Source organism: Heteronotia binoei, chromosome 1 (assembly GCF_032191835.1).
Source record: "Heteronotia binoei isolate CCM8104 ecotype False Entrance Well chromosome 1, APGP_CSIRO_Hbin_v1, whole genome shotgun sequence".
Taxonomy (NCBI): domain Eukaryota; kingdom Metazoa; phylum Chordata; class Lepidosauria; order Squamata; family Gekkonidae; genus Heteronotia; species Heteronotia binoei.
Window position 1 is genome coordinate 84,982,040 of NC_083223.1, and position 25,485 is coordinate 85,007,524.

Here is a 25,485-nt window from a genome sequence, read left to right on the forward strand (position 1 = left end):
CAATATTTTTCAGTTCCAACAAACTTGAACCTGGAGGCGGGGGGGGGGGCAGGCGCTTTTAATGCACATATCTAATGTGCATACATTTGGAGTGTTTCTTTATGAGCTTTTCGCTGGATCTGTAAATAGGTGCTGTTCAAATACTTTAGCTGATGCCCACCATTGTTACTCACCTTCTGAACAATGGAGGACTATTTGGCAGCAAAAACCACCAGTGTTCTTGTGCACATGATAAGAGATAACATTCTGTATATGGGCTATGTTTCACCTTTAGAAAAAATATTTGCATTAGTGGGTTATGGTGGTGCCCAGTAGCACTCTGGGAATAGCTGAAGATTATTTATTATTATTTACTATTTATTTTTATTAATTTAATTTATCAACCACCCTCCCCAGTGAAACCAGGCTCAGGATGGTGTACAACACAATCCCATAAAACATCAAATAAAATGTCTCTGCCTTGCATGCATTGCATAATTGTAGCATGTCCCACAGGCTGCAGATGTTGTTCAGCAGAGAGTTTTGCCAGGTTGGAGCCAAGGTAGAAAATACCCTGGTTCTGGTCGAAGACAACCAGATGTCTCTCAGGCTGGAAGAAACCAGTAAGATCTGTTGAGCATAATGGTCTTCTGGGGGTATACCAGGAGAAGTGGTTCTGAAGGTACATAGGGCTCTGACTGTTAAGGATCTTAAAGGTCAATACCAAGACCCTGAATCCACTGGAGCACAGGATGGAAATGTGCTATGCATAGTATCCCAATAAGGACTCACACCACTGTATTCTGTACCAGTTGGAGTCTCCAGGTAAGCCTCAAGGATAGGCCCACATAGACCAAGTTAAAGTATTTCAGTCTGGAGATAAATGCTGCATGAATTACAGTGGCTAGATTGAGGCGAAACAGGTAGGGGGCCAGTGCGGTTGAAAAAAAATTTCCAGCCTGGCAACATTTGTGCCTTGGACCTCCATTATCAAGGATGCATCCAAAATTAGACCTGGACTCTTGATGGTGTCTGCCAATCTCAAGGGCATGCCAGCAAGAGCTGGGAGTTGGCACCCCAAGCCAGAATCTCCCCACACCAGCCATGGAACCTCCATCTACAATATCAATGGAATCCTAAATATAGTTACACCCTTCTAAATCCATTGATTTAAGATGGCATTGTAAATGGATTTATATATTATGGAGATCAATTCAGATCCTGGCTCTGATTTCACTGCCTGTTGTCTCCTTCCATTATCATCATAGAGTTCTGCTAACTTTGAAAAATGGCAACAGAACTTATTTCAGACCATTTACACAACAGTGCAAACCTCTGCATCAGCATTCAGCATTCTTAAATAATCAAAGTTTTTAAAACTTTCTGCACAACTGTTGACTTCCCCAGGAGTAGATTTAAATTTAGTGCCCATCACCCATGTTTTCCAAATCCACTATCCCCACAGTTTTTAAGTGAGGAATCCCCAAATTTGAATTTTGTTCCCCATTATCTTTTTGTTTCAGCAGCATCACATGTTCACCCTACCTGCTACCCTCCTCTCGGGTTGTACCCTGAGTAATCTATTAACTTTTAAAATGTGATTTTGATTGTGTTACAATGTTAATTCTATATTAACATTGCATCATTATAATGTTGGGAGAAAATGGGCAGCAAGGTTTTCCTGTAGCCTTCTCTGTGGGATTGCCTGTTCATGAAGTTCCTTTCCTTTTATTTCCCAATTTAATTTATGTTTTCTGTGGTTAGGTTATGCCACCTCATGCTTGTGTTGTTTCTTCATTTTGTGTTTGTGTTCTTTCTTCCTTTCTCTTTCCCCATAGCTCCCTGCTGTGTTTCGGATGAAAATTCAGTCATTCATTGTTTTACACTAATGGGATTATGTAATACATATAATATGTTCTATGATTTGATTTGATAATTGTGGAGATAAATGTGTGGATTTTCCATTTTGTTGGCTCTATGAATGTTAAAGGCAGTCAATAACCTTGTTATGAATTGGTGTATACTGGTAAACCATTGCGAGATACTTTCCTTTGGATTTTTTTGGAATCTTCAATAGTCATTTTGTAGTTACTTAACTAAGGAGGGAAAAACTTTGAAATGGCCGCAACCATCGAATTCCCCATGATCCTTGAGCAGAGCAGAACTAAGCACAGAACAGAAAATCACCATCTTATTACTTTGCTTTTTTTGCAAGCGATCTGCACTGGCTTCTGATTCCAAGGCTAACGGTGGAAGTGGGGTGTCCTGACATGAGAGGGAAATGCTAGATTTTGTTTCACTCTGCAAAAAAGGTATGGGAGGTGCTTGGCTCCTTCCATAAGAGAAAATTCCAAAGTTGATGCGCTCACTGGGGCACAAAAGATCCATTGATGTGGAAAACCAACACTAAAGGACTATAGTACACTAGAGAACTATGGAAAAAACCTTCTGAAAATTAAGGATCAAAATGGAGTATCCTCATAGCAAGCAATGTATTTAAAGTTTAAATGGATCCAAGCTCTGCCCCCTCGTGGCAGGAATCCCAGTGGCCAATCACCACTGAGCTTTGCTACATCCAACATTCAACCCCCCCCCCCTTTTTTTTTTGCAATGCAATGATGTTATAACTTTACTATGCATGCACACAAAAAATTGTGGAGGGGTTTCATTGGTGACGCAACAGATGATGAAATGACTGCCTTTGCAAATGAAGTGCAGAAGAAATGCCATGGGTTGAATCCTAAATAAAAAGAAAATAGCCCAAAAGAAATATCCTTTTCTGAAAGGAGTGCTGCAAAGTTGAAGATCAGATTTTCAATTCACCAGGAAAAAGCAGGAAGACCTTGATGACAAAATGGTTTTAGTTGCAAGAGACAGGAAAGAAATTAGTTAGACCAACTGATACATATAATCATGGATATTTTATATTTCAGTTTATTTTTCAAAACAGTTTAACGGTGAGCCTTGTGCCACAATGTGACATTTCAGAATGGATAGTGACTTGCACTTCATGCAAAGAACTTCCTTTCTGCATTATATTTCTATTAAAATATGCAGATGTTTTAAAACTCTCTGCTAAATAAAAGAATGCAACTGCAGTGCATTTTTTTAAACTTAAAAAGGAAGTTATTATTCTCTTCCCTGAATGTGTCTCATGAAATCTGCTTAAGGAGAGGGAGCCATTAAACTGCAGCAAGGATGTGTTGCCTAATACTGCTGATTTGTTTTGACCATTTGATTTAAAGAGAGTAGATATGGATTTCCACTTCAAATCGCAGATGTGTCCTTCAATTGTATGGGATTCAAAATGTAAGGAAAACCACCAGAGCAATCCTAATCATATTTAAAAGTGGGCCACTTGACCCAAAACATACGAAAGTTGCATTTACTAAAAAATGAAAAGAGGTGTAATCACAGCCAGCTAGAATTTAAAATAAGGGATCTGGAGAAAATTTAAAAGAAGAATGAATCATTAAGTAATTTATGGCCAGCCATGATGTATAATTTGAGCAAAATTATGTTTTCTGGCATGTTTCCCAGAACATAGTTATAATGAACAAAATTATGGCATCTAAAACATTTAATGCTTTTTATATATAAGGAATTTCTTTATTAATATTTGAAAAATCTAGCCAAGGTGAAAGCACTATAGTATTTATTAGCAATAATTATACTATATTCACAGTAAAAGTTGTTCAGTATTAGAATGATTATTAGGTGTGTTAGTGATGTAGCTTTAATTTACACACTGCACTGAGGACTAATGGCACACTATTATTATTGTATAATTTGTGATTGACAATAATACAACAGTGTTTTTTTAATGTCATCATCGATTTTCAACTTATATTTGGAGATCAAAAATATTTGTTAATATTATATGCTAGAAATTGTGTGTGTGTGTGTATGTGTGGTTTAAAAGGTCACTAATAAGGATGGGCACAAACCTCATCATGAACCTGATTTCATGATGAAGATCACTGGTGTGTAGTTTGCGGACTGGAGTATTCCATTCCTATCCACACACACACACACCATAGTTTTGGGAGGTTTGTGGGGTTCATGGGAGGAGAGCAAGAAGGATTGCTGAAATGGTTAGCATCCATTTCAGCTTGCTGGGGGAGCAGGCAGGAGTGAAAGGAATTATTGAAATGGCTTTCCCTTTAAATGGCTTTTGCAAGCGGGCACTGTGTGCAAGTGAAGTCCAGCTGCTTGGGTTCCCTTTAAAATGCCTTTTGCAAGATCCCTTCCTCCCTTCCATTCTGCTGGCCTCAGGGAGCCACTGTTAGACTGAAATAATTGCAAGCCGTTTCAGTAATCCCTTTCACTTCCCCCATTTCCAAATATTCCCTTTAAATGGCTTTTGCATGTAAGCACTGCACTAGCAAAAGCCTGCTTGCAAAAGCCATTTAAAGGGAATGTTTGAACTTCACTCACATGGCACCAGCTTTCAAAAGCCATTTAAAGGAAACATTATCTTTAAATGGCTTTTGCAAGCAGGTGCTACACACAAGTGAATTCCAAGTGGCTGGACTTCACTCTCATGTGGTATCCATTTGCAAAAGCCATTTAAAGAGTTCTCTTTAAATGCTTTTTGCAAGATCTCCCCCTCTTCCATTCTGCTGGCTCAGGAAGCTGCTGCCAGCAGAAAGGAGGGAGGGAAGATCTCAGATTGTCCCCCAAACTTCACAAACCAAACCGATTCAGTAAACATAGAGTATTAGGGAAGTTCATGGTTCCTGTGACCTCATGAACCACGAACTGGGATAAACCTCATTTGCCCAGATCCTTCCCCTCCCTAGTCACTAATCCAATGTTCCATGTTCCTTCAGATATGTATATGGTTCTTATAGGGTGTGATGCTGCTCCTGCTCATTTTCACCTATAAACCTCATCTTATGAATTTTTAAAAATCAATCAGATTCGTCAACTGAAAATCATTATAAAAGTCTTTCAGATTGCACATGCATCAGAGTTTGTGCATCACTGATCAGCAGCTGGGTTGGTTGAAAGTGTACAACTAAATGTGCACCTGTGAACAATTTTCTTAACTGATGCTCAAATTAAAAGAAATCTAATCAAATGCAATAGTTTTTTAGTAAGCACTATGAAATTTATTCTTCTGTTTTCATCTATCTGTATACAAACTGAATTTCTTACGTGTTAAATCGAACCAATAAGCAATCAAGTTTAATTATTAAATTTGGTTCAATATTTAATTTGGTTTAATAAAAGTGGTCCTGCAAAATGTGTGGATCAGATTGATTGGAATTAGTATGATATAATTTAGAACATATTAAATATTTAATATAGAGCACTTCTTTAAATTATTCAGCATTCAGATGAAATAACATGGATATACTTTGTCTCAAAGTAGTAGCAATACAAAAACTACATTTCTATTATAAGGGTGTTTTTTTTAAAAAAAATTCGGATATAAAACATCAGAATCACTGATTTATTTCCAGAAAAACAGCAACCTATCTTTGTTTAATGTAACTGTTCATGAACAAGCCTATCAAAAAGCAACAAAACCAGCAGGGGCTTAATATACAGCGCGTATGAAAAGACAATTAGAAGATACAAAATAATGCAATTCAAAATGTATGTAAAGACGGCTTAATTTTTCTAGCTACAATATGTAGCTAAATGTGCCATCAATTTCATCTAATGGCTAATCAAAATTCTGAGGAAAAGTCAAAATTATGAAGAGACATGGCTAACAATTTAAGGTCCTTGGGCAGAAACTACTTAACAATGGTCCAGGTGATTATAGCAGAACTGAAAGACTGGAGAGGGAGGAAAAAATTTACTGGAATACTTGTCAGTGTACTCCATTACCTAAAACTTCATTCTTTAAGGACATTTCACACAAAACGTAAGAAATGCCCTATTTCCTCAGGCCCTGGCCATCAAAAATGCCATTTTGAAGAAGAAGAAGAAGAAGAAGAAGAAGATATTGGATTTATATCCTGCCCTCCACTCCGAAGAGTCTCAGAGCAGCTCACAATCTCCTTTACCTTCCTCCCCACAACAGACACCCTGTGAGGTGGGTGGGGCTAAGAGAGCTCTTACAGCAGCTGCCCTTTCAAGGACAACCTCTGCCAGGGCTATGGCTAACCCAAGGCCATTCCAGCAGGTGCAAGTGGAGGAGTGGGGAATCAAACCCGGTTCTCCCAGATAAGAGTCCACACACTTAACCACTACACCAAACTGGCTCTCCACTGCCACTGCCTTATCTATAGACATAAAACTGGTTTCATGTTGGCAAATCCAAGAATCCTAATTGAGTGGGACTGGGTGGGACTGCACTTCATCAACCGTTGGCCCATCAAACTATCAATCAAGAGTACTTGCGTACCATTGGTTGAGTCCACTGCTCTCTCCCACCCGAGTGGCTGTTGCTACCTAGCAAAGCTGATTCTGTCAGTAAAATACAACCAACCTTAGATCTAGCAGTTACTGGCTCTTCCTACTCTCCCTCATTGGCTGAGCCACCTGTTGCACTGATTCACAGAGGAGAGAAAAAAACCTTCCTTCAATTGGCTGGGGGAGGGAGGAGGAGGGAGACAGCCAGAGAAAGTCAGTGAGAGACTGTTGGTATGAAAGGTATCACTAAAGACCTCTGAGGCAGAACTCATTGGGGCCGGTTCTGACTAGGGCTGCCAGTTCCAGGTTGGTGGGAAATTCCTGGAGATTCCATGGTGAAGTTTGAGGAACACATAGGAGTTAGGGCTTCAGAGAGGGGTCTGCCAGACCCAAGTTCTTGCTGTGGAAGCTGACTGGGTGATTTCAGACCAATCACAGATTTTCAGCCTAACCTGCCTCATAGGGCTGTTGTTCAGATCAAAGGGGGCAGAGGAGAATGATGTAAGCTGCTTAGTACCCTCCCGCACTGTGGAGAAAGACTGTCCTTTCCTGTGTAGAGGCTACAGGGAGGGGGAAAGCTATGGAAACTTGAAGTCATAGGGGCAGGTAAAGGAAAGGAGATAGGGTTGCCAACTCCAGGTTCCTGGATATTTAAGGGGTATGGCCTGGAGAGGGTGGTGTTTGAGGAGGGGTGGGACCTCAGATAGGTTCAATGCCATTTCCTCCTAGGGAACAACTGTTGCCAATCCCCAAGTGAGAGCTGGCAGAGATCAGCTCCCCTTGAGGTAGGGGGTAGTGAATGCCTTCATTTGGGTGGGAAGAAAGCAAAGGGGGGCACTTGCCTGGAGCCTCCTTCTAGAGCCCATTGTATTTTTCTTTACAACAGGCCTTAGTCCTAATCTTATATGTTTATTTTATTTGTTTCTAGCCTGCCTTTCTCCCATATGTGTGTGTGTGTGTGTGAGAGAGAGAGAGAGATCATGCTTTTATATATATAGAAACACGGTGACAGCCTGTTTAGAAATACGTCCATGCCCCTTCTCTGAATGCTTGGTTTATGTTTGAATTAATGTTTGAATCACCTGAGAAGAAACAGTACAAGGGGAGGCACAAACTGACTAGTGTAGAGTTTGCTAACCCCTTGCTGACCAATTTATTCTCATCTGTTCAGTTCTATCACCATTTCTCCCTGAGCTCTCTACCTTTTTTGTTTGTTTTTCTCCTTTTTAACATCCATAGTGACAAGAACATTGGGAAGAACATTGGAGTACATAAGAAGCGCCCTGCAGGATCAGACCAGTGGTGCACCTAGTGCAGCATCCTATCTCTCAGAATTAGCTATTCTGGAGAGGCCAACAACAGGTGACACAGGCCAAGGCCTATCTCTTATGTTGCCTTCTAGCACTGGTATCCAGATGTTTACTGCATCTGAATGTATAGGTTCCTTTAGTCACCATGGTGAATAGCCACTGATATCTTCCATGAATCTATCTAATCCCCCTTTAAAGTCATCTTTAATGCTATGAAAAGTTGAAGGCAGCAGAAAAAGAAAAAAAGGCCCAATGTGATATTGATTGACTCAATTAAGAAAGTCACTGCCCTCAGTTCGCAATACCTGAACAAGGCTGTTAATGATATGATGTTTTAGAGATCATTAATTCATAGGGCTGCCATAAATAAGGTGAGTTGACATTACTTAACACATACGCACAAGCTTGTGGTCATCACTACATTCTCTGGTAGTGAAAAGTTTTTAAAAAAACATTTATACTATTTTGGGATTTCCTTTTCCATTTGCAGTTGGAACTTTACCTTTATGAGAGTGTGTACATTTTTGACTTCCGGGGTTGGAAAATGCCGAGCTGAATTGCTTTTCAGAAGGGGAGCAGGCTGGGGCTTCTGTTCGGGGTAGTGGAGGGCAATTTAATGCCTATTGCCTACTTTTCTCAGTCAGAGATCAGTCCAAGATATGCACACTTGGCCACTTCACTGCTCACTCCCAACTCTAAATCATTTATGAACAAGTTAAAGAGCATGGGACCCAGTACTGAGCCCTGCGGCACCCCACTGCTTACCGTCCTCCACTGCGAAGACTGCCGATTTATACTCACTCTCTGCTTCCTATTACTCAGCCAGTTTTTGATCCACAAGAGGACCTGTCCTTTTACTCCATGACTCTCAAGCTTTCTAAGGAGGAACTTTATCAAAAGCTTTCTGGAAGTCAAGGTAAACAACATCTATCGGGTCTCCTTTGTCCACATGTTTGTTCACCCCCTCAAAGAAATGTAACAGGTTAGTGAGGCAAGAAAAAAAGAAGAATATTAATTTTTGTTTTTATTAGTTAAGGGTACCTTTAAATATTAGTACTTTAAGTAAATAACACCGGCGGGGGTCAAGTAATGGGGGGGAGGGGTGGGTAGAAAGTAATATATGGGATAGATAAAAGAAGTTATTAATGATGCAAGAAATATAATTTGTTACCATATGTTACCAAATAAAATTGTTTTAACCACGAGAGTGTGTACATTTTTATGCAAGAAGGTACATTCAGTTTCATTTAGCCTGGTATCTGTTTTTGTAATTAACTGTAAGCTGTCTTGCTGTAACTTGCCTCTTCTTTACTAATGCATCTTCTTTACTAGTGGAATAAACACTGTGAAGCTTATTTGTTTATCTATCCCAAAATTTGGGATTATGCCTGCTCAGGCAGGATTAAACTTCAGAATCTTTCACTGAAGTAAAAGAACCAAGAAAGCCAAGGGTCTGAGGAGGCATTTATTATTTATTTACTACATTTGATTTTTTTAGACTGCCCTCCCTCAATATCTGGGGCTCAGGGTAGTGTACAATATTTAAATACAACTTTAAATAAATAAATACATAATGCATTCATCATTCCACAAGTCACCTAGAAACTAATTATTCTTAGCTCAAGGTGGGAAGTGAATGGAAAAAAGGCCAGGCTGATTTAAGACTGTTGATTAAAAACTGTTGTTGTCGTCAACCCTAAGCCTGGTGGGACATCTCTACCCTACAAGCCCTGTAGAACTGAACATAGTCCTGCAGGGCATTGACGTTATTTGGCAGAGAGTTCCACCAGGCCAGAGCCAGAGCTGAAAAAAACTCTGGCTCTGGTTGAGGACACCCAGATATCTTTTGGGCCAGGGATCGCCAGAAGATTTTTGTAGCTGATTTTTATAATGCTCTTCAGCGGACAAAACTGTCTCCTCTTATATATATATATATATATATATATGGGCTTAAATATGGGCTAAGAATAAGCTAGTATGACAAAAATAATTACTACTCTGAATGCCAAGTCTGCAAACACTCTGCATATATGTAGATTGCTTTGTTATCATTATACAGCAACACATCTATCTAATAGGGCTGCTAGGGGGATACCCTGCCTCCAATTTGCTGGCCAGCAAGGGGATTTACTAGCTGTAGGGAGAGACTAGGCCTACGGATGCCAGTCTCCAGGAGGAGTAGGGGTCCCCCTGTTTTGGAAGCTTCCCCCATGCCAGCCAGCTGGTGGACAGGGGAAGCCCACCCTCAATAGTCTTTCCTGGCCACATGAACACTGTGTGTGCCTACCCCCTTCATGCTGCCCACCCTCTCTGAGAAGGTATCCACCTGCTCTCATCTTGCAAGCCAAGATCTCAAGCTCGGAGGGCAGAAGCACACAACACCAGCACTCTTCAAGCAGGGATTCGCCTGCTCTTGCCTTCCAAGCCTACATCTCAGGCTTGGAAGGCAGCAGCGCATGGCATCCGCTCTCATGGAACAGGTGGCTATTTGCTCTTCCTTCCGAAGCCTGGATCTTGGGCTTGGAAGATGGCAACACACAGCACTTACCCTCCTCCCCAAATCATTTAAATGGAAGATCCCTTTAAATGGTTGGGGAAAGCAGAGGTGTGTGTGCATGTGGATCTGCATCCCCAGTGTGATGATGTCAATCTACATGACATCATTGCATTGAGGACAGCCCCATCCCCTCTCAGAACACACCCCAAATCCCCTCGCTGGGTAGAAATTGGGACCTGGCAACCCTACCTAGGCAAGTGTTACATTGATGTCACTGGAAACATGGCAATACCACTTCTTGCACATACCAGAAGTGATGTCATCACTGGCTACAGGAGACACTACAGTTTTAAGGCAAAAGCTCTGCAGTAAAAAGGGTTTCTACTATAGAATTTTTGCCCAAGTACCAGAGGGTTGTTAGTGACACAAAAACATCACTTCCAGTGCCTGTTTCTCACTAGTTTTCAGGAGGGCAACCCTATTGTCTACCAATCTGGAATTAGGTGATAAATTTCTAGTTTTCAGCTATAACACAAGAATCTCCTACTTTGGTAATTAAAGCACTGATTGATTGTCAATATCCCAATTTTACAACAGTTTTGAATATTAAAAAATGCATTATCATACAAATATGTCAGTGGATCTTTCTAGTATCTCCAACATTTTTTACAAATGAAGACGAGGCATTTGACTTGCCATCCAATATCTTAAAAAAATGAGCTGAAGTTTACCTTTTACTGCTCATTTGATCTGGATCAATGGACATGCTGAAGAATGGAGAAAATGTGATTAGTGGGTAAAATGATCAATAGCATATTGAATTAAATATTGGCTATGTACCAGTATATAAGAGTATCTATAAGAAGAAAGAAAACATGAGCATTCACAGGCCTCAGAAATTGAAATAAGAAGTGCAAATGGTACTCATAGCAGCCTTTTAAATAAACTGACACAATATAACAAAGCATCTTGACTAATTTGGTTCAGGAAGAAGAAACTCTGTAATTGGTTTTTTAAAATCTTATGTTTACTTTCTTCACATCATCAAGTCACTCTGTATTGCCTTGAGTCCCCAATATCTCATGTTGGACACTGTTCCAGGAAAGTTTTGGACTATAGGCTGAAATCTGCTTTCTCCTGCTATTTCCAGTGATTTTTTTGGACACTTGGTAGAGCTCTGAGAAGTAACATGAAGAGAACCCACCATGTGCATAATATGTGGGCCAATTATTAACTTCTTTCTGTGAGTCATTTGTAATTTTTGCTGAATTGTAAATGGAGTTGAATCATAACCCTGCAGCTAAAAACCCAGCCACTTATGGGTCTTAGGCATGGCAATCTAAAACAGCTGAGAAATGGCTTGAAATCAAATAGAGCATATGAAACAGGGAAGTCAAATTGACACAGTTGCAGTTGCATTGATTAGTGGAAGCCTGAGTTCATTCAGTCACTGCTTAGGTGAACTCTGGTGCACTTTCCCCTTTTGTAAGGTCTTTGTTCCTGGGATTAGGAGGCATAGCAGACAAGATTAAGATACATTTTTTTTTAATAAAAAGTCCTGTTAACATAACTCTTTAAATCTTGATCATTATAGAATGAAGGATCAAAGAGTTAACAAATCTATTCTTTTTCATTCTGCACTCTGCCCTTAAATTACAAAAAAGTACACTAGATGGTCTCCCATTTCTGACCATTTCAAAATTAACAACATTCCAGAGGGGGTGGGTGGGTGAGAAATATTCCACCAGCTTGAGATGTAACTCAGGCTAATGTGCTGAAGTTAGATTAGCAGCACACTGGAACCATCATTATGGGAACAACGATTCAGCAATCAAATTAACTTCACAGATCTTTACATAAAGCTTGAAACTAGTCAATGTTTCAGCAATGTTAATAACCCATTAAACATTTTTTCTGCTAATAGATGAATTCAATTTATGACAAGAGAAGCTTTTAACTGTCCAGTTTTGTTTGCCTTAAATCTATATAAACTTGAAATATAGTCTTCTTGACAAATGAGGTTATGAGGGACTAAATGGAAAATCTTATTTGCCACCACAGTGGTGACATGAAGAATTGCAGCCTTTAGCTCTGGGCTCCTAAGCTCTTAATAACAAAAGAAAGGTACTTCATCTTCACCCACTGGCATGATTACAATGGAGGGAAAAATAGATGCCATGACTTGTACAAAAAATATTCATGACAGTGTGAAAAAAATATTGATTTTTAAAGGCAAGAAATGAAATATCTTATAAAGTGTTCAATTCAATCAAGCTATTACATTCTAAAATAAATTGAGGATATTGTAAAATGCTCCAGAAAAAAAAATCCTATATAATGCAAGAAAGAAGAGCAGGAAAACCACAAAAGCAATAAGAGAGCATCTAAAACTACTTTATAAATCAATATAGTTCTAAAAAATGGTAATAACCACTTAATGCAATACATTATGTGTACACATTTGCATGAAGACTCTGAATTATCTAGCTATCAAATATTTGTTGAGAGCCAGTTTGGTGTAGTGGTTAAGTGCACGGACTCTTATCTGGGGGAACTGGGTTTGATTCCCCACACCTTCACATGCAGCTGCTAGAATGGCCTTGGGTCAGCCATAGCTCTCACAGAGTTGTAATTGAAAGGGCCGCTTCTAGGAGACCTCTCTCAGCCCCACCTACCTCATAGGGAAAGAAGATAAATGAGATTGTGAGCCACTCTGAGATTGGAGTATAACTCCAATATCCTCCACCTCCTCCTCCTCTTCCTCCTCCATATCTATATCCATCCTTTCTCCCCAATGGGGATCCAAAGGTGCTTATATTGTTCTGCTCTCCTTCCTTTTATCCTTGCATCAACCATTTGAGACAGGTTAGGCTGAGAATATGTGACTGGCCCAAAGTCATCCAGCAAGTTGCCACAACAGAGTGGGGATTCAAGCCTGAGTAGTCCAACGCTTTAACCATTACACCATATTGGCTTTCCACACACCTGGCTGTCAGTATCAGTGAGTGTTATGTAGTAAGAACTTCCTCCACTGTACGCTTCTTTTCATATTACTTAGAAATGCTAACAAGCAAGCCATTTGGTGTGATTCATGCACAGTTGAAAAAGTAAAGGGGATGAATAGTTCGGAACTATAACATTTAAATGTGAGTATGGTATAGGTGTGTGACAAAAAAGTGATAACCTACATACGTTCCCTGAATGAATTACCAGAAAGTCTTCATCATATGTATTGCCAAACCAGTTATTAACAACAGATCTTCTAAATCCAATCAAATTGTGACTGATAGGGTTTACATATCCCTAATAGTATCAGACTCTATTAGCACATTACTGAACAGTACAATACCTGCCTTCTCCAAAATAAACATCAAAGCACACAATATGTTCTCCAGTTATAGTAGCCACTTCCTTGAGTAGTTCTCATTTCTGGCTACCCACACAAAATAAAGTGTGCCTGTAAAAGGTGCATCAAGCTTCCTATAAATTATGTACATACCTGGGGAACAAGTCTGGAATATGCATGAAGGAGAAATCCTGTTACTTGGAAATGCAACATGTAAATCAGGCCTCAAGCTACAGAAAATGAGGCACAGTGGAAAACAATTTTTATGAAAATGAAATTCCATTTCAAAACTTAATTTAATTTGTGCTGCTGTAAAGGTGTGACACTAACGTCTACTAAAGACAAATAAGTTACCTATTAATCTTTGTAAGAGTCATACCTTATGACTCCAGTATTTTCTTTCCTCTGGGAAACAGGTCTGGAAAACAGGTGCTTGATTGTAGTTTAATTCTTTCTACATCCATTGAGTCTGATTCATGTAATTTGCCTTATTTCATTACATTTATTTGTTCTTTATATAAAAGTGAAAGTCAAAGCAACTTGGCCAACTTTGCTATTAATCACTCCTTCAGTCACAATAATGGTACTTATTCCTACTGGTACAAAATAATACAATTAAATTTGATGGTGGCTTATAAATGTAAATTTCCCTCTGTCTTAAAATTTCTGTATGATACTTGCATCAATGACAATTCAGTTTGGTGTTTTGAATGCACCAATTATTTGTATAACTGGAAAAAAATTGCCCTTGCATATTTAGAAAGGTACAGACAGATGTCAAAAAGGCTTAAAGCATTCAGATTATATTAGTGAATAGCTGGATGTGGGTTTATTTATAATTTATTTATTTTAAAGTTTATATCTCACCTCAAGGTTCTGTCAAGGTAATTCACATAAAATACTTCAAAATCAGTTAAAAATCCTTTCCAAGTGATAATGTGTACGTAATGATGTGGGAAATTGGTCATCATAGTATCTGCCTACTTGATAGGAAACATTTTACTATGTTCTTGCTACCGATCAGAAAATATAATGAAGGAGGTTTGTGCTGAAATTCTATTAACTACCTGGAGGGAGGCTTTAGGTGATTGAACCCCCATTTTGTATTAGCATCAAGCAAATTACCATTAAGTGAATGACTGTGTATTTTTACTCCCAAATGAGGGCATCTTCACTTTCAGAAGAATAACATGGCACTATAGGGATAAAATTACAGAATCGGGAGATCTGATTTCCTAAACAAAATCTTTAATAGAAAACCTTAAGTCATTTTAGCAGGCTTGCAACATAATGTGAGAAAATCTTCCTTCCTTCAAGACTGCAATAAAATGCCTGACATATGTTTGTCAGTGATGATTTAGATTTAGGGTATCCTTCCTCAGGGCAGGAGATTGGCTTTAGAGATCCATGAGTCTCTTCCGCTTCTGAGATTCTGTAGTTCCACATCACAGTGTGCAAGGAAACAAGAATGTCAGTATGATGAATATTCATACATCTCCTGAATACTTTTAACATTTTTGCAGCTGGCCCCTGACTGAGCAATCACAGCAGCAGTCAGAGGGTAATACATGTGAAATGCAAGCTATTTACATCCTGTATTTTTTAAATCAAATTGCTAAATGAAAGCTGATAGCTACGAATCAAATACTGTGGTGCTTGGAAGTAATGCATAAGCATGGACTGAACAAGGACTAAAAGATGCAAACCAGTGTGAATCAGTACATTTGAATGCTACCATCCATCACATTTCACTCCCCCACCCATCTTAAGTGAATAGTGCATGCCTGTGACTGTGAATTAAAACCATCATTTTCCAATAGGGTATTGCTAATGTGACAGAACAAGTGCTTTTAGTCCTGTATTAATCAAACCTAATTAACATTGTTTTATGAAACAGAAGAAAGTAATTTGTGCCAAACCATGTAACTAATAGCAGCATGGCAAAAAAAGGGACGTATGAGTTTCCATCACTTGGCCAACACAAGATTCTTCATCTTGAATAATTTTTTAAGAACTCCAGAAATGACAAGGAAATAAGAATAAAAGGTTCCAAACTGAAAATTGCTGGAATATCGTGTTCAACATAATGTTCTTTTGTTTCCCTTCTTGGAGTGAAAGTGAGGCATCCCTGACATGCCCTGATTTATCTTGAGCTCAGCAAGCTAGTTAACAAACCTTGAAGGGCAGAACTGATTCAAAGTCACAAGATTCACTGTTTAAACCTTAAAGAAAAAATACTAATGACTGGTCATCAAATTTTCAATCAACTTGTTAACATGCTACTTTGTACACTGGCTTGGCTGAAGCTGCTCAGTACCAGCACCCAAGGGCGCTCACCAAATAACCATACATAGCAACCCACACAATTCCTAGTAATCCATAGTTAGGGGAAGGGCAGTCAAAGGAGAGTTGCACTCTTCTATGGAAGTAAATGGGTTTAACTCAGTTTAGGATTGCAGGTTTAACTGCACAATCAGGTATTAATAAGGAGAAATATGTCTCCTTTGTGTCTTTGAAATTTTTCCAAGATTTATTCAGACGATTCACCAGAGATTTGTATGCAGTCTCTGATAGCAATACAAATTGACCCCATACTTAAACAATGAAGGGCTATTTCGCATTCATTTTTATTTCTTATCCCTCTCTAACTTAGTCCCAAGGGATCTAAAGGAATATCACAAAGAATACCCTAATAAGCACAATTTTAACAGAAAGGAAGAAGGCATTTTCATCCACCAATCTTGGTACCCAGCTCTGCAAAACACCCTACAGACTATACATTGCAGAAAGTCTCAGAACAACCAGCAAATTCCACAGAACAATCAGCACAGTCAACAACCATCTTCCTTATCTTCAAACCCCTTTCAACCCTCCCAGCAATTAACACAGAACAATGGACACATTCAACAGCCAGTTTCCTTATCACTACCCTTCCAGGAAGCCCCACCAAACAATGGGCACATCCACAAACCAATTGCCCTTTCATCACACACCCTCCAGCCTAGAAATAGCAGCTCTCCAGCAGCCCTGGCCCCACTCAATGCACAGCAGCCAAGAAGGTCTGAGCGCCTGCTCCGGCTGCAACGCCACTGAGGATGTTCTCCGCAGCTGAGAATGAAACGCCTGGAAGGAAAACTTTCTCCAATAGAACACGGCACTTGATCCTGAAAGACTCTACAAACCCTAATGATGTTACCAGCCGTGAAAACCTGAAATCTTTGATAACACATATTTGAGTTTTTCACAAGAAAATGAGATTCTCTTTTCTAACCTCTCCCCACTCATTCAAGTACAATGACACAATAATGATTAACAGGTTAGTAAATAGTCAGTAGGGCCAGTTTGGTGTAGTGGTTAAGTGTACCAACTCTTATCTGGGAGAACCGGGTTTGATTCCCCACTCCTCCACTTGCACCTGCTGGAATGGCCTTGGGTTAGCCATAGTTCTGGCAGAGTTTGTCCTTGAAAGGACAGCTGTTGTGAGAGCCCCCTCAGCCTCACCCACCTCACAGGGTGTTTGTTGTGGGGGGAGAAGATATGGGAGATTGTAAGCCGCTCTGAGTCTCTGATTCAGAGAGAAGGGCAGGGTATAAATCTGCAATTCTTCTTCTTCTTCTAGGGCAGATTAAAAAAAAACACACAACAACAATCAGTCATTCCAGGCAGGGGGGGAAGCACACAAAATTTTCTTTCAAACCAATATAGCTGTTATGAGTAAGGGCAAAAGTTCGCATGAAGAAAAAAAACCTATACACAGTAGGTAGAGCTACAAAAGAATGACAGAGTTTCCAACTATGTCTAATACTTTTACCCAATTAACTCAAAATGATGGCCAGCTTTAAGCCTTCTCACAATGAAAGGGGAAAAAGTTTTCTCATGCTGTGTTCCTGCCAGCCAAATTATGCCATTTGCCACCATTTTTATAGATTGCTCAAAAATGGAAGTATTCATGAATTCATTTCTGTGTAAACTGTACAGATGTTGTTCTTTAGTGGCAACAAATGAGCATGCACAAATCTGCTACTTATTTTTTTGGAAATGCAATCAAGGAGCATAAACAAGATGAACTATTAACTTACTTTGTTTACAGCCCACCTTTATCACTGAGACTCAAGGAGGATCACATGATATATAAGCAAGTAATCAGACATCATAAGACATCCAATAAAGTATGAAACAGGATGAGGCTTACAACAGTGCAAAAAGAAAAATGTACCAGACATGGTATCTCTAGGGATGCCAACCTCAAAATGGGACTTGGGGATCCTCTGGAATTGCAGTTTATATCCAGACTATAGAGATCAGTTCCCCTGGTGAAAGTGGATACTTTAGAGAGTGGATTCTATGGCATTGCACCCCACTGAGATCCCTATCCACCCCCAAATCTCCAGAAGCTTCCCAACTTGGATCTAGCAACCCTAGGTATCTCAAAACAATGAAGAAAAAAGAAATACAAAAATAGAACACAATGCAGAATAATATGTACAACAGAATAGATTAAATTCCCATTTATTTTATAAAAAATGTCCCCCTGAACCATTCCATTTTACTAGAACTCAATTCCCTTTGTAAAAATGCCCCCTTGAACAATTATGTTTTCCACAGTCTGTGGAATGATAGAAATGTGGGAGCCTTCCTGGCCTTCCTAGGCAGGCCATTCCGTGAGGTGGGAGCCACAACAGAGAATGCATCTGTGTGGCCAACTAGTGGTTTTATCCATATGCATGATGGCACCACAAATCACTGGTCAGATAAGCAAAGTTGTCATGGAGGAGCATAACAGGAAAATTGGTCTTACAGATCAGAGGGTCCAAGCTCATTAAGTGCTTTGGAGTTGATAATCAATACCTTGAACTGTACCTGGTAACTGATTGGTAACCAATAGAGTGATTGCGGAATAGTATGACATGCTCGTTTTATCTAGCACTGGACACATCTAATGATAGAAGAGTGGTTCACAAATGACACAGATCAACAAAAGAAGAACAGGAGGAGGAGGTTTGGTTTTTATACCTAATTTTACTCTATCTTAAGGAGCATCAAAGCAGCTTACAATCTCCTTCCCTTCCTCTCCCCTCAACAGGCTCTTTGTGAAGCAGGTGGGTCTGACAGGGTTCTGAGAGACTGGTGACTGGTCCAAGGTCACCCAGCAGGCTTCATGTGGAGGAGTAGGGAATCAAACCCAGTTCTCCAGATTAGAGTCTGCTGCTCTTAACCACTTCTGCACTCTGAAAATATTCAAGAACAGTACCTGAAAAATAACAGTATTTCTCTGTTTAGGACGGAACTGTAAATCAACCAAACCCACTCAGCCCAAAGGTCCAAGTGAAACTACAATTATACCTGATTTAACACTGTAGTGTGGTACAGACAACTCCACCACACAAATGTTGACTTACTGCAGAGGAAGAGACAGTGCACACAAATTGCTGAGCGTGCCTCTGCCACCATGCTATAGCCTACTCATCTGCCAAATGGAAATGCCTCCCCTGTCTATGATCAAACACTTCTTCCACAGAGCTGCATTCTGCAGATGACCGTGCAGTCAGGTGAAGGCAGAGGGCAAGGTCAGCATGCTCATGTCTCCTCTCTCTTTTCAAATGGAGAGTCAGCACATGAAGGGGTCATCTGTATTCGGTTTATGTTAGACCACTAAGTGAAACAGCTCTGTAAGAAGTTCCACTTGGAGGTTCTGCTGAAGCTCAGCCTCCTAACTGGTTTTCCCCATCATACACCTAGTATTATCAATTGGTTATTGCTTGTCAGGATTTTTTTTGTGAGCCCTTTCCCCCGTTTTTGAGATCACTTTTGTGCTATCATTTCCAGAAGGAATATGCCTGGAGTAGTTTTTTTCTGGAATTTATTATGTTTGCTGAACTTTTAGAAGGTGCAACCTGTATCAACACCCTTTCTAACCTTACTTCATGATATCTCCTTTTTTCAGGTGCTTAAGCCTGAGACACTAGCTAAGAAAAGTGTGCGTTGGGGGGAGGGAGTGTAGGAAGTTCGCTGTAAGGAAGCATAGTTGTTATCATTGTTCAGTGGAAATAGGGTGGCAGCTGAGAAAAAGCAGAACAGTGCTTCCGTATGGAAACAGTCTATAAAGTATTGATAGCACCATTTAAATGGGAATACTGTATGTTCACAATATTGCCATTTCTTAGATATAAGAAGTGATGCTAGCAATTGCAGAGGGTGGCAACCATCAGCAGAGTGCCTCTGTGTGCCTTCCTGTGATGGAATATTATGTGAAACCTCTCTGTGTTGCCTTCTACATGGAGTCTTCTCCCTAGGAGAGCTACAGCCACCTTTGCTTTCAGCCTCTACCGAGGCCACATCATTTAGTCAAACATATCTTTTTAGAGCTCTATCATAGATGGGTGGTGGTCTTCCTACCTACAGCAGCTCGCCTTTTTTGGCCCAGCTGTTATTTACTTCTGAATAGACTGATCATGCTAAAAAGTTGTCATCCAGCCTCATCTTCCTATATATATATATTTTAAAAAATTATACCCAGGATGAAGAGTGATTGAAGAAGCAGCTTTGTAGGAAAGAGTTTGATTAGAGGTATTACTGTAATATATTCATTTGTTTACTTATATCCCACCTCTCGAGAGACTCGCTTGAAGAATCTCACAAAGTAAAAACAACAAAATAATTAAAAAGTAGCATAGCTTCCATAGGGTAGCCTTATTGGGGTGCAGTAGAAGAGTTAGATTTGAGTCTAGTAGCACTTTAGGGATCAAAAGGTTTTTGGAGTAAAAGATTTCAAGAGTCAATGTCCCTATCTGATGAAGGAAGCTTTGACCCTAGAAATGTTATATGCCAAACATCTTCTTATTCTCTAAGGTACTATGAGAGCCAGTTTGGTGTAGTGGTTAAGTGAGCAGACTGTTATCTGGGAGGACCGGGTTTGATTCCCCACTCCTCCACTTGCACCTGCTAGCAAGGCCTTGGGTCAGTCATAGCTCTGGCAGAGGTGGTCCTTGAAAGGGCAGCTGCTGTGAGAGCCCTCTCCAGCCCCACCCACCTCACAGGGTGTCTGTTGTGGGGGAGGAAGGTAAAGGAGATTGTGAGCCACTCTGAGACTCTTCGGAGTGGAGGGCGGGATATAAATCCAATATCTTCTTCATCTTCTTCTAAAAACAGCATAAAATTATCAATAATGAGCAAGCCATAAAAACCAGCCCAGGATATAAAATATTAGCAATGTAAAATAATGAAACACTCCTTTAGGTGCAAGAAGATTAAATAATCAGCTGAAACCAATGCAGCTCCTCTATTAAAGGCCTGAGCAAAATTAAAGTTTCACCTCAAGGACAGTAATTAGGTTGCAGGTGAGTGTGATTCCAAATGGCCCACCACTGAAAAAAGGCCTGTGTCTGGTTGCCACCTGCATCATCTGTGCTGGCATTGCCACAGAGAAGTGAGCTTGAGATAAACATCTTACCCATACAAAGTGCTTATAAGATATTATTTATGAAGATATGTTCTAGAAGGCGAGATTGTCAGCTTAAGAAAAGGAAGTTATTACACAGTAATTCAACACTGGGAAAGAATTAGGAAATTTCAAGCTACATATCCATATCTCCTTCCTTGGAGGTTTTTAAACAGAGGCTAAATGGCCAACTGACAGCAATGAAAATCCTGTGAATTTAGAGGGAGGTGTTTGAGAGTTTCCTGCATTGTGCAGGGGCTTGAACTAGATGACCCTGGAGGTCCCTTCCAGCTCTATGAGTCTATATATTATTGTTTATGTTGTTAACATTATATAGAAAAATTAGATTTATAGTTGAAATAGATAATGGTTTTTGAACACTTACGTGGAAGCAGCAGTATTTTTATTATCTTTCTATATATCTCCATTCATTTAGGAATTCATTTTGTAACTTTAGTTTGAAGGTCATAGTTGTGGAAAGAAGTTGCAGATGTGAATAGCTAACATGTCTTTCTAGTCCTATCCTTTTGTCTTGCCCTGATTTCAGTAAGCTTGGAATTGGCTGATGAATTGCTAGGGTGAGTTAGATGCAAGCTGAATGGGTTCTGAGAGCAAGTCAAAGAAAATACGATTTACTTCTAAAAAAAGGTCTGATATTCTAGCTGTGTTCTGCAGGCAGAATTTTAACAAAATTGTATTTCCATATTTATTTATTTCTACATTTTAGTTGGAAGTATTTGACTGGAAAATAAACTGTAGGGAGATGAAGAGCAAAGGCCCTAGCCTTTCCATTTTATCTTTTTTATTACTCTTCCTAAAACTAGCTCCTAGGATAATGCCATTCTCTGAAGAATCACATTCCCACTGATCTGCCCTGTATTAGCCTATAATGAGCTGTATTTGGGAGCATGAGAAATAGAATACATGCACAGGACAAATAGAGAAAATCTGCAAGCTCATTTTACAACAGGAAATCCTGAAATACTCACATAATTCAAATAATCATTATCTATATATTTAATTCTCAACATGGACCTCTGCCTTGAAGATACTTATTTCAGCAAACAGAGGGCACACTCTCCCCCAACAGGGTTTTCTACAGTCTCAGGCAACTCTGTGTGACTGCAGAAAAATCTAAAAAGTTTTAAAAAAAACACCTTGAGAAAGGTTGAGCTCCCCCCAGTACCTTTTGAAATGGCCACTAAAGGTATCTACTCTAGGCTGTGTCATGTGAGAGATAGACTGGATCATCATCAGAGAGACAGAGAAAAATAATGAGTGGGAGAACAAGGGAGGAAGCAAAAGCCAAACTGAAGCTGGGATTGGGGAGGATTCGTCTCATTATGACTGGCTAAATATCAGGGAAATGTTTTAAAAGAACATCTGAGCTTCTCACCCCTACTTCTTTTGCTGTGGGCTCCAGTACCTATTTAATTTTTTTTTGGGGGGGGGGCTTCTAACACCACCTCAAGAATGAATGATAGGCTGACAGTGAGAGAAGGACACACAGTGAGAGACGAGAGAAATAATGTGTGGGGGAAGAGGGGAGGAAGCAAGAAGTAGTACTGAAGCTGGGATTAATGAGGATTTCTCACTGCCACTCACCTAACTCCAGTGCTGTTTTTCCTGTAGTATGACTGGCAGAGAGAAGTTTTAAAAGGACATCTGAGCCTGCAACTGCAAAGCCTTGCAAGCAGGAGAGGAGGATCATTCTCTTCCCAGTCTCTTTAGCTGTGACCTCCACTGTCCTTTTAAAACATTCTCTCTGGCTTCTAACTGCTTCTCCCCACCCCTCACCAGCTTGGCCACTGCTTCTTCTCACTGCTTCTCTCTTTATAAAAGCTATAAAAAGTTATATAAGTTAAGTTATAAAAGGACAGCTGAGTCATCATTAATGGATGGGTGGTCACAGTGAATGAGAGAGGGCAGGTGAGGAAGAGGCGGGATTTCCTCCAACTAGTGTCAGTTTGTACACTCACCTTTTAAAATGTTTCTTAACAACACTGACAGACAAACTGCCAAAGACAGCTGTGGTGCTGTGGGCAAATGTAGACTCATTGCAGGCTGAAGAAGACTGGAGCCCTGCAACCACACAATCCTCCATGGCAAGGCAAGAGACTGAACACACAAAGGTGCCCCAGTCTGATCCCTTGATAAACCAGTGGCTAATTAAACAGCTGCTTTTGGCAAGGGCATTCAGAAGGAGAGTGGTACAGGACACTAGTAGCACCTCGAGATTTGCAGTATCCAGTACAGCAATCTTTGAAATCTCACCTCACATAAACAAAGTGATGATAGATGATTGATAGATGGATGGATGAATAGGAAGGAAGGAAGGAAGGAAGGAAGGAAGGAAGGAAGGAAGGAAGGAAGGAAGGAAGGAAGGAAGGAAGGAAGGGAGGAAGGAAGGAAGAAAGGAAGGAAGGAAGGAAGGAAGGAAGGAAGGAAGGAAGGAAGGAAGGAAGGAAGGAAGGAAGGAAGGAAGGAAGGAAGGAAGGAAGGAAGGAAGGAAGGAAGGAAGGAAGGAAGGAAGGAAGGAAGGAAGGAAGATGGATGCTGGCCCAGCCCAGAGAACTGAAGGAAGAGACAGAAATCTCCTTCTTATACTCTGTTTTTGAAATAGCATGCAAGAGACTTTTGACAATTAGGTTTTTTTTTTATTTAACTTGAAACAGAACAGGTCAGGTGCAAGGGTGAAGTAAATTGAGGTAACTTTGTATTCACATAAACTTGAGGTAAATTCACATAAACACTAGATAGTTTGTTGCAACAAGTGAGTGTTTCTGCTATTAAAAAAAAGGTCTTTAAAACTTGAGAGCAGAAATTTCTTTCTTTCTTTCTTTCTTTCTTTCTTTCTTTCTTTCTTTCTTTCTTTCTTTCTTTCTTTCTTTCTTTCTTTCTTTCTTTCTTTCTTTCTTTCTTCATGAATGAGGATCCTCCATGATCCACTTATTCTCTTAGCCTCTTTCTCACTCCATAGTAAGTGCTTAATTATCTCTTCTTCAACTGTTGGTTCCCAACTGTCATTCCTTAACTAACTCTCTCAACAGAATTCTGTTTCAGTAGCCTGCTACTCAAAGGTTCTCAGACTTATCTAGGCATTAACCCTTGATGGACCATCAAAGGCCCAAGTTCCCAATAAGTCACTCCTAAACTAAGGATATCTGCATGTGATTATAACCCTGAATGAGCTTGAAGAACTCTGTACTGTACTCTGTACTCAATACTATAAATTGTTAATTCCATGTTTTATCCCAGTACATTATAAGAAAACATTAAGGAAAATGGTTGTAGTGCTTCTGACCTTCACAGTCATGTGTGATTCAAATTCAGTCAATTCTGATCCCGATCTTTCTGCATAGCAGGCAAAAGACCAGCATAACCAATGCACCCTGAGTTTTTGAACTCACTCAAGGGGTTAAAATAGCAATGTTTTCCTAGAGGTTATGTTTTTTGTTATGAACTACAACACTAAATCAGGAGCACAGGAAGCAGCTGTCTGGACAATGTTTTAGTTACACTTGGACATCTTCCAGACAGCCTTATTGCTGCAGTTCTAATGCCTTTGTGAAACAGATTCTTTCAGACCTTCCTCACAGCTTCACTGCCTTTCCATTCCTGTTTCAATATATTTTATTCAGTTTGTAAATAAACACCCCCTGTGTTTCCCCCAACATATCTCAAACCTCCTTTGAGCCTATGTTTCCACCCAGAATGCACTGGAGGCATATTTTAGTCCTTTCCAGAATGTCTCTCCCAATTAAAATTGCACTGCCCATCATGCTGTCCTTTTGGGTGCCTTCCATTTTAAAAAATCATATACTAGCATACCAGATTGATGAAACTGTTTCTCATGCCTGTTTGAAAACAACAGATCAACAAGGCTTGTATAAGGCAAACTAAAATATAACAAGCATGCCTGTGGGAGTTCAGGTTGTCTCCTGGAGAAAAAAAAAAGTCTGGTTTTGCTTTTGATATGAGGTGAAAAGGAAGTACAGGATGCACTAAGAACATCCCACGGTAACCTCATTTCAAGCAGATCACTGGATGGCCAGCCATGGTCACAGTAGCAATCAAGGTACTTTGAAAGTTATTTGTGTCCCAAACTGTGATTCCCCCCCCTCCCCTCACAAAGGATCCTTGCAACCAAATGGCTGTACTGCTTTGAAAAGAAAGCCGTTTCACTAACTGTACTCCCAAAATAGAGCAGTTAGGGCAGCAATCTACTAGGGAATATATTTGTGTCCTTAAACATGATCTTTTCCTCTCCCCGCTCCCAAAAGAAAAAATAGAGTGCTGGAAACAAAAACAAAAAAAAAAGGGGGGGGGGTCTGTTTCCTGACATACTACCACATAGTACTCTTATAATTGAAGAGTAACTCAGAGAAAGGTGCACAGAGAAAGAAAAACACCTGCACTCTCTCAACATCAGTCTGAATTCAAGCAATGCATCATTGACCAGCTGGGTGGTACATTAGATAAATCTCCCACTGATTTTCTCACTTGCTCCACTGCAGCTTTACGGTGACTATCATTTCCCAAGAAG